Source organism: Penaeus monodon, unplaced genomic scaffold (assembly GCF_015228065.2).
Source record: "Penaeus monodon isolate SGIC_2016 unplaced genomic scaffold, NSTDA_Pmon_1 PmonScaffold_6388, whole genome shotgun sequence".
Taxonomy (NCBI): Eukaryota; Metazoa; Arthropoda; class Malacostraca; order Decapoda; family Penaeidae; genus Penaeus; species Penaeus monodon.
In genome coordinates, this window is record NW_023661426.1 from 5113 (window position 1) to 14376 (window position 9264).

At 44.3% G+C, this 9264-nt stretch overlaps 1 non-coding gene across 1 annotated transcript; it reads right to left on the bottom strand.

The window, feature by feature from the left end:
- Positions 1-7514: 7514 nt before the first annotated feature.
- Trnag-ccc lies at positions 7515-7585 on the bottom strand. Its single transcript has one exon. It is a non-coding gene; the product is annotated as a tRNA-Gly (tRNA).
- Positions 7586-9264: the final 1679 nt, after the last annotated feature.

A 9264-nucleotide genomic window follows, 5' to 3' on the forward strand; every position in this document is an offset into this window, starting at 1 on the left:
CTCCGATCGTCTGCGTCAGCGATCCCTAAAGATAAAAAAGGTTGGCTTGTCATTTCGAGGTGTTCATGTAGGCTCCCCTATAGTAACTATGATGCGTAATATACTTATAAATGTATTATTGGTCGCACGAAGGTTTTCCCTAATGCATTATCTACCCGCTTGATCAGTCCTAACCTAGACACATTAGAACGACTTTTTGCCACAAATCTGCTTGTATCTAATCAGCTCTGGTTGTCATAGCTCGCTTAGTACAGTCACGTCGACTGTCATGTTAATTATATCCGCGTATCTATATTAATGGAAGGAAAAAACTAACACCAATGTGGTAGGACACAAAAAGCGCGAACTAACTGTAAAAAAAGAAGTCTAGGCCTTCCTCTTTGGCAAGATTAGATAAACTAATAAATGCTCGGAGATGGTCATTAGGCCAGTTGCATGTAGGGCATGATCTAATCTGCCCTCGTGTAAAATTCCTTTGGGAGGGATACTATGAATCTGAAAGTTTTTGCGTCAACTCTAGAAAAAACAAAAAAAAAAGAAAAAAAATAAAAAAAAAAAAAAAAAAAACAGGACGACATATGGTAGTTTATTGTGCGATGATTGAGAGGTAAAATGGGGATGAGTGAACGTACGAAGAGAAACAGTTTTTCTCTGCAAAATGGATTAGGTACGACTGAGTGCCGGAGTCTTTAACTGTCTTCATATACAATCTAACCATTCAGGTCAAGAAGTATAGCAGAAGCTCAAGTAAATTCCGTTGCGGGCAGAATATGAATTCACATCTATTATTCCATGTCTTCGCAGTCGGTTGAACAAAACTTCCCCCCTCTTCCAATCTGCCTACTCAATCGTTTTCCGTTTATAATTTCCTCCACTTTCGACTCTTCTATCGCGAGACTTCCAAACCATACGCGTTGATACTTGTTTCGGATACAAGAGACGAAAATGGGCGCCTTTACGCTGCGGTCTGCGTTGTGTGGTGAGGGCTTGGTTAGAGTGCGCAGAAGCTTAACGGAGGATTAATTAGTAGATTTATTTCAAGCTTTTTCTGAAGATTAGGAGGACGCGGAATTAAAGTTGAATCTGGCATACTATGCAATAGTCAAAGAATATTGATTTTGAAATACGAAGGCCTATGGTCAGTGTGCGACGCGACGTCCATAACTACAGACTTTATATTTCTGTCTAGGTAAGGAATGCAGTAAATTCTATCTATAATTAGCCTGGCATCGAGCATAGGTCCAGGCTGGGTGTCAGTTCCTCGGAGAAAAGTGATTTCAGAGAATGGGAGTTGATAAAACGTGCCATAATCTATTTCAAAGTAGCTCTATTGTCAGGCGATACGAGTTTACGACCTATTTGCGGCAGCCGGACTTGTTTTTTCGTGCGATCGTCGGGGAAAGGTCCCGCTGGCCGTCATCGGCGGCGGACGCGGTCTGGCGCGGACGCCTCGCTGCCCGCCTTCGCCCTTCTCCCTGAATCAAGATGTGTAAATGATTTTTGTATACTGCTTTATCATATATAATGACATAGGTGTGTATATATATTATATGTATGTCTTATATAGCATGTTGACAGACATAATCAAGCCACCACAAAGGCATCGCATAACCTACTAGATTCACGGCAATCAGCACGACGCACCTGCACGATTCACCCTCACGCAGTCCACACCAACACACCACACCACCACAGCACACACAATTTTCCCCACCCACACACACACACACCACTACACACACATTCACATGGATTATAATGTGTGTTATATCAGGTTATACAGCACATAGCATACTACTATATCTACATAACATACAATATATATATATATATATATTTATTTATACTTATACTATAGTGATATAGATTGTATATATATATATATATCATTATTAAATACATATGTAGTGTGTGTGTGTGTGTGTGTGTGTATGTGTGTAGTGTGTTATATGTGTGTGTGTGTAATAAGCGAGCACTCTACATACATAGCTAGCTCTACTATATAATACGAAACATACAAATATATATATATATATATATATATATATAGATTTAAGTATATATATCATAGTAATGTGTGTGTGTGGTTGTGTGTGTGTGTGTGTGTGTTTTGTGTGTGTATGTATATGTATCTATATCTATACACTGATTTCGCACGCATATTTATATAATGAATATCATGTATATGACTATTGTTTTATGTGTATTTATATGGTATGTATTATATGCATACGCCATCATAAATATATATATTATTTTATATTTTTTTCTACGTTCTCTCTAGTTATGCTTATCTATCTCCGATAAAACACACAAATATGGATTAAATTAGGAATTTAAAGCGATATTCTATATCTATATCTATATATCTACTCTGATCTATCTACTCTATATTTATTACTATATATATAATATAGTTATTAGGCATGATATATATATAAACAATATAATGTAGATATTGTGTATTTTATATACATGATGGGCATATGAATATACATAAGTACAGTGATGAATGATATTGACACAGAGAAAGCTAATAAATAACCGACGGCTCCGGCAGCTCGGCCTCTTGTGCATCACCGTCCATAATGAACAAGGGGCGAGGGTGGAATTCGCGTGGGCGGGGCAGCCATAGGCACGCATGATACCGCAGACCATAATATGGCCAAATTGTCAGGATACTTTGGGCGATGGCGTATATTCCCGGTGGAAATGCCCGCTTCTCCCCCTCCGCGCATGCCATGGCCCTTCCTAACCTGTCATCGTTTTTTTGAGGGAGGCTTTGCCAACGGCTGGCCTCCTTCCACCTTGCCACCTTTTTCCTCTCTTTTCCATCATTCCCGCTATCATTTTTCTCCCGTTCTGGCTTGTTCCCATGGTCTCCGCCCTCACGCCTCCGCTCTCCGTGCCAGTCTTTTCCCCTATGCCGATTCTGCTGCCCCCGTTCCAGATATATGCATATTATATCTATTGATATATATATATATATCTAATATAGATATAGATATCGTACCCTCAATTATATGTATACAATATACATATTTTATATATATATAGGTAATATAGCTATATATATTATATATCACCCTAAAATAATATATATAGTCAACATATACGTGTATATATTAGGTAGCTATCTAATATCTTATATATATATATTATATAGTCTAATATTATATAGTAATGATATCATGATGATATCTATAATCGGATTATATATATATATAATATTGTGTATCATGATATATATAATTAACTACTATTCTATAACGTCCTTATTAAACATATAGTGTGTGTTTATCTCTATATAATATATCATACTATAATATATAGATATATATATATTAGTATCTTTATCTATATATATATTCATTATCTATACCGCAACGCTTTCCCGCTATATCCATCGGTCGTGGCCAGCTTTTTCCCGCCACTCTGCGTGCTCCTCGTGCTGCCTTACGCGCGGTCATCTCTCTGCCCGCTTCGCTCCACCTCTCTGCCACCCGCGCGCACCGCAGCGGGCGCGGACCCGACAGCACGAGGGAGGGGAGGCAGGGGGGAGCGCGCCAGGGGGGAAGGGCAGGGGGAGCACAGGGGCCCAGAAGAGCCGGAGGCGGGGGAGAGGCACCGGGAGAGAAAATAAGGGAGGAACAAGTAAGGAAAGAAAAGAAAGCGCGGGGGCAGGGGCGCGGGGCAAGCGCGCGAGCGCAGAGAGGAGCCCCGGCCCGCCGCGCGCGAGCGGGCGGCGGCGGGCGGCGGGCGCGCGAGCGCGCGGCACGCGCGGGAGAGCGCGCGAGAGCGCGAGAGAGGCGCGCGCGAGCGCGCGCGCGCGCGCGCTCACACAGCGCTCCGCCCATCGCGCAGCAGCGACGCACGAGGCGAGCGAGCTTATCGCGCAGCCCCGCCCTCTAGCGCGCGCGCGCGCGCGCGCAACAGCGCGCGACGCGCGTCTCGCGAGAGAGAGGAGGAGGATAGAGAGGCGAGCGAGCTATCGGAGCTGATCTAGAGAGAAAAAAGAAAGAGAGAGCGCAGACGAGAGAAGAGGGGAAGAGAGAGAGTCTCATCGAGTCATCGAGCGCTGCGCTCTCGCTCAAGCTCTCTCTCTCAACTCTCTCTCCTACGTTACGTTCTCTCTCTCTCTCTCTCAATCTCTCTATTTCTATCTATCTATCTCTCCCTCTCGCCTCCCCCTCCCTACGTTCGCTCTCTCTCTCTCAGTCACCTATACGTTCTATCACTCTCTCCTGTGTCTCTTCTCTTCCTCTCGTCTCTCTCTCTCTTCTTGCTGCCTCTCTCTGCTTCTCTCTCTATCTATCTTGCTATCGGCTCCCCCCGCCTCTCCTCTCTCTCTCTCGTTCTCTCTCGTCTCTCTCAATCTCTCTTTCTCTCTTCCTCGTCTCTCGTCTCTCATCTTGTGCTATCTTCCGCACAGGTTCTGTCAGATCTCTGCATCTTCTCTGCTGCTTCATGCCTCTCGTCTCTTCCCTCGTCTCTGCTCTACTCTCTCTCAGATTCTCATCCCTGCTCTCTCTCTCTCCGCTCTCTCCGTCTGCGCTCTGGTCATCTCCTCTCTTTTCGATCTCCCTCCCTCTCATCTCTCTTCTTTTTCTCTCGTCTCTCTTCTCCTCTCTCAAGTCTCTCGAAAATCTCTCCATCTCGGTCTCTCTTCTCTCGCGTCTCATCTCTCTCTCTCTCTCGTCTGCTCTCTCATCTTTCTCTGTCTCTCTGTTTTTCTTGGCTTCTCTCTTCTCTCTCTCTGTTTGTTTTTCTTCTTCTTCATCTCTGCTCTCTGCATGTTTTTCTCTAGTCTTCTCTCTCTCTCCTCCTTTCTCCTCACGCGCTCTCCTCTAACTCGCTCTGCTCCCTCTCCGTTTCTCGTCCCTCCCTCCCTGCCCTCTTTACTGCACTTCCTCTTCGCCCCTCGGTTTAAACTATCCTTCACCTGCTCGGCGGGGCGCGAGGCGTGGTGATTTTCTGGGCATTTTTTACGCCACTTCTTCATAGGGCACTGCGGTCTGGCGGGCCAGAGCGAGGCCAGCGCTGGACAGGCACAAGCTGACTCTTACGGCTGGTTGTGGTTTTGGTGCCACCCGGCCTCGCTACACACAGCTGCCCCGCCACCTGTCCGTGGCGCGTTTTCTCGGTCCCTTCCTGTCCCTATACAGGTAGGTCTTTCTGTACCTTACTACTTGACGCTTATTTGGTTGTTCTGTTGCCGTGGCTGTCCATACTACCACGACGCACGCGCACTGCGCGAAACACACACATCACACACACCACTGCACACATCACACACACACACACACTACACACGATATATCACACCGACACGCACGTCTTACGCCGCACCACGAACGCACGCACGCTCGCACCAACAAACAGACATGCATCACGACAACACACTCACGGCAAAACACACACACACTACACACAATCATCACCGTCTCACGCAATACGCTAACAAAACTACTACACATCACACACAGTAAACATCCCGCACGCACGTAGGCGCTACGTCATGCGCAGGCGCATACGCTCATGACTCACATCTACGCGCACTACGCACACACATCAACACACACACACACACACAGCCACTACACACTACACTACAACTACACTACACACTACACTACACGGCCATCCGGCACATCACGACGCATTGTGATGATTATATATATATATAATAATATATATTATTTATATATCTATGTATGACTATATATATTAGTATTATTATACTACCTTATATTTATTTTTATTATATCTACATTGCTCATTATATATATGTATGTATATATATCAATATAATTATATATCTTATTATGCGGTATACTATATAGGTATAGCTAATACATAGTAATATGGTTATTACTTCTCAGTAAATATTGTAATATAGAGCGTCGACACACCAGCACACACACACACACACTACACACAGCATCTATGAATAGTATAATATATGATTAATATATGATTATAGTATGATTAGGACTATAATATTAGTATAGTAGTATATAATGTATTATATAATATTAGTGGTGCGGTGTTAATCGATTAGTTGTTAGATCAATACAGTGATTACTAGGGCGTGAATAAAATTTCCGAGTATCAATTGCGCTAATATAATTACTCCCAGAATCACCAATTGACACTTTTGTTTAGCTTACGAAGTATGTGCAGAATATATTTCTTTTGTATGAAGCGCTTTTGTGTGAAGTAATTATTATTATTTTCTGTGGTTTTATAAACGCATATCTAACTCTCACGCCCGTTGTTCGTCGCTAGTATTTTTGAGTGTGGGGAGGGGCTAAGTATTAGGAAGAGTGGATGAGAAAGAGAGAAGAGAGTAGATAGAGAGAGAAGTAGAGTAGAGTAGGAGAGAGAGGAGAGTAGAGAGAGAAAAAGAGTAGAGTAGGAGAGGGAGAGATAGAGGAGAGAGTAGGAGAGTTAGAGAGGAGGAGAGAGTGAGTATAAGTAGAGAACTAGAGCGGAGTAGAGGGTAGAGAGAGAGAGAAGGAGAGAGAGAGAGAGTAGAGGAGAAGAGAGAGAGAAAGATAGAGAGAGGTACCACTGCATATTTCGGGAGGTTATATAAAGGGAAAAAAATTGTTTAAACGCCCTTTTAAAAAGCCCCCCCCCCTGGATTGGGATTTTTATACCGTTCTCCGGGGGGGGGGAAAAAAAAAAAAGAAAGGGGGGGTTTTTGGGCCCGGCGGTGACTTCCCTACGACACTTCGTTTGCTTCTCAAGGCGATATGTCGTTTTCTAAGGAAGGCAATCGAGGTGAAGTTCCTTGCCCAAGGGAACACCGCGCCGGCCGGTGACTCGAAACCCTCGAACTAGATTGCCGCCTGACAATCTTGATCCGATGCTCTAACCGCTCGGCCACCACGCCGTATATATATATATAATATATAATATATATAATATATTATAAATATATAAGGGTAAATCTAATATAATAGATAAAATTATTATTCATAACCCTTGTTTTATATAATTATATTTTTACACGGGCAATAATCAAATGTGGGGAACCAAAAAATATAAGGCCGCGGTGGCCCCGAAAGGCTGGGGACCATCCGAACTCAAGACTTTACACGAACTAATTAGTTTCAGTACCGCCGGGGTGCGTTTTCCTTTGGGAAGGAACATTCATATTCCTACCTGCCACTTGCCCAAAAAAGTAAATACTTAAGGGATAAAATAAGAGAATATTATAAAAATAAAACTTATTTAAAAAATGGTTGCTGTGTTTTAAGATCATTCCAAGAAAAAAACTTAATGCGCCCCGGGTGAACCCCGGGCGGGAGAGAACATGACCCTAACCAGTTAAAAGAAGAAGGATACAATATATATACAATACACTTCACAACAAAATTATTATATAAAAATTAGTATATAATTTTATAGATATATATATATATATATATATATATATTATATATATATATGTATGTTTGAATGTGTGTGTGTGTTAGACTTATTCAGAGAAATTCAAAAAGCTTCAATGCGCCGCCCGGGAATCGAACCCGGGTCGCAAGAATGGGAATCTTGCATGATACCACTACACCAGCGGCGCGTTATAACAATATGAAGATTGACTGGTATATGAACAGAAAAACGAATGAATGGCAGCTAGACAAACACTACACCAGCGGCGCGGTACTCTTGAGGGGAAAAAGATGAATGGACAGCTAAAGTCTCGGTTGTCAGAGTGTGTGTGTGAGTGTGTGTGTGTGTGTGTGTGTGTGTGTGTGAGTGTGTGTGTGTGTGTGTGTGTGTGTGTGTGTGGTGTGTGTGGTGTGCGTGTGTGTGTGTGTGTGTGTGTGTGTTGTGTGTGTGGGTGTGTGTTGTGTGTTGTGTATCTATCTATCTATCTATCTGTCTATATATATATATGCACACACACCACCACCCCACAACACAAAAACATTATTATGTACTATTTCTCGTAATAATATATGATATATATATGCTATATATTATTATAATATCTATATGTGTGTGTGTGTGTGTGTGTGTGTGTGTGTGTGTGTGTGTGTGTGTGTGTGTGTGTGTGTGTGGTGTGTTGTGTGTGTGTGTGGTGTGTGTGTATCTATCGTCTATCAATCTGTCTACACACACCACACGCACACCACACACACACACACACACACAGCACCACACAACACACACACACCAGCAACACACACAACACGCAACACACACACACACTTCACACTCCACAGCACACACCATCACACACCCCACACACAGCCGCACATCACACACACCACACACACACGCGCTGTGGGGGCCAGCACACACAACCCACACACACATACACACAGCACCCGCGCACCACACAAACGTAGCCACACGACACACACACAACACTGACCACTTTTAGTTCATTCTCTATTTTCCCTAACAGCCCGGTGTGTCAGTCATCAGCACAATTTCAGATTAGGATCATGCAAACACAGCGACCGGCCTAAAATTTTTAAGCCTATTCTTAACTAGTTCATGTGAGCGGCACAGCAAACGACGGAGCGCATCACACGTCCGGGTACGACAAGAAAAGCGCCGGCTGTTTTGTGTGTTTGTGTGTGTGTGTGTGTGTGTGTGGGGGTGTGTGTGTCCCGTGTGGGTGTGTGTGTGTGGGTTGTGTGTGGGGTGTGTGTGTGTGTGTGTGTGTGTGAAATGTGTGGTGTGTGTTGTGGGGTGTGTGTGAGTGTGTGTGTGTGTGTGTGTGTGTGTGTGTGTGGTGTTTTGGGGTGTGTTTTGTGTTTGTGGGCGGGGGGGGGGGGGGGGTTTTTTTTGGGGGGGTGTGGGGGTGAGTGTTGTGATGTGTGTGTGTGTGTGTGGGGGTGTGGGTGGGGGGGTGGGGGGGGGTGGGGGGTGTGTGGGTGGGGTGTATGTGTTTTCCCTTCAGGAAAACCGCGGCCCTTTTAGGGGGTTTTCTAGGGGGCCTTCATTGGGGGGGGCGGGTCAATACCAGTAAACTTCGATAATTTTTAAGGCCGCGGTGTGGTATATGCAAGTTTCCCTTTTGGCGACGGGGGCCCGGGTTTCCCATTCCCGGGGGGCGCACTAAAAATTTTTAACGGGGGGTGTGGGTGTTTGTGTGGGGTTTTTTTTAGTTATTTTAGTATGGCCCCCGGGGGCCACATGATACTTTTAAAGGGGGGGGCAGGGGAGCCGGGGGGAACGGGGTAGGGCCCCCGGCCGGGGGACGGAGTTTCCGGGGGTACCTTTTAGGGAAACATTCTCCTATTT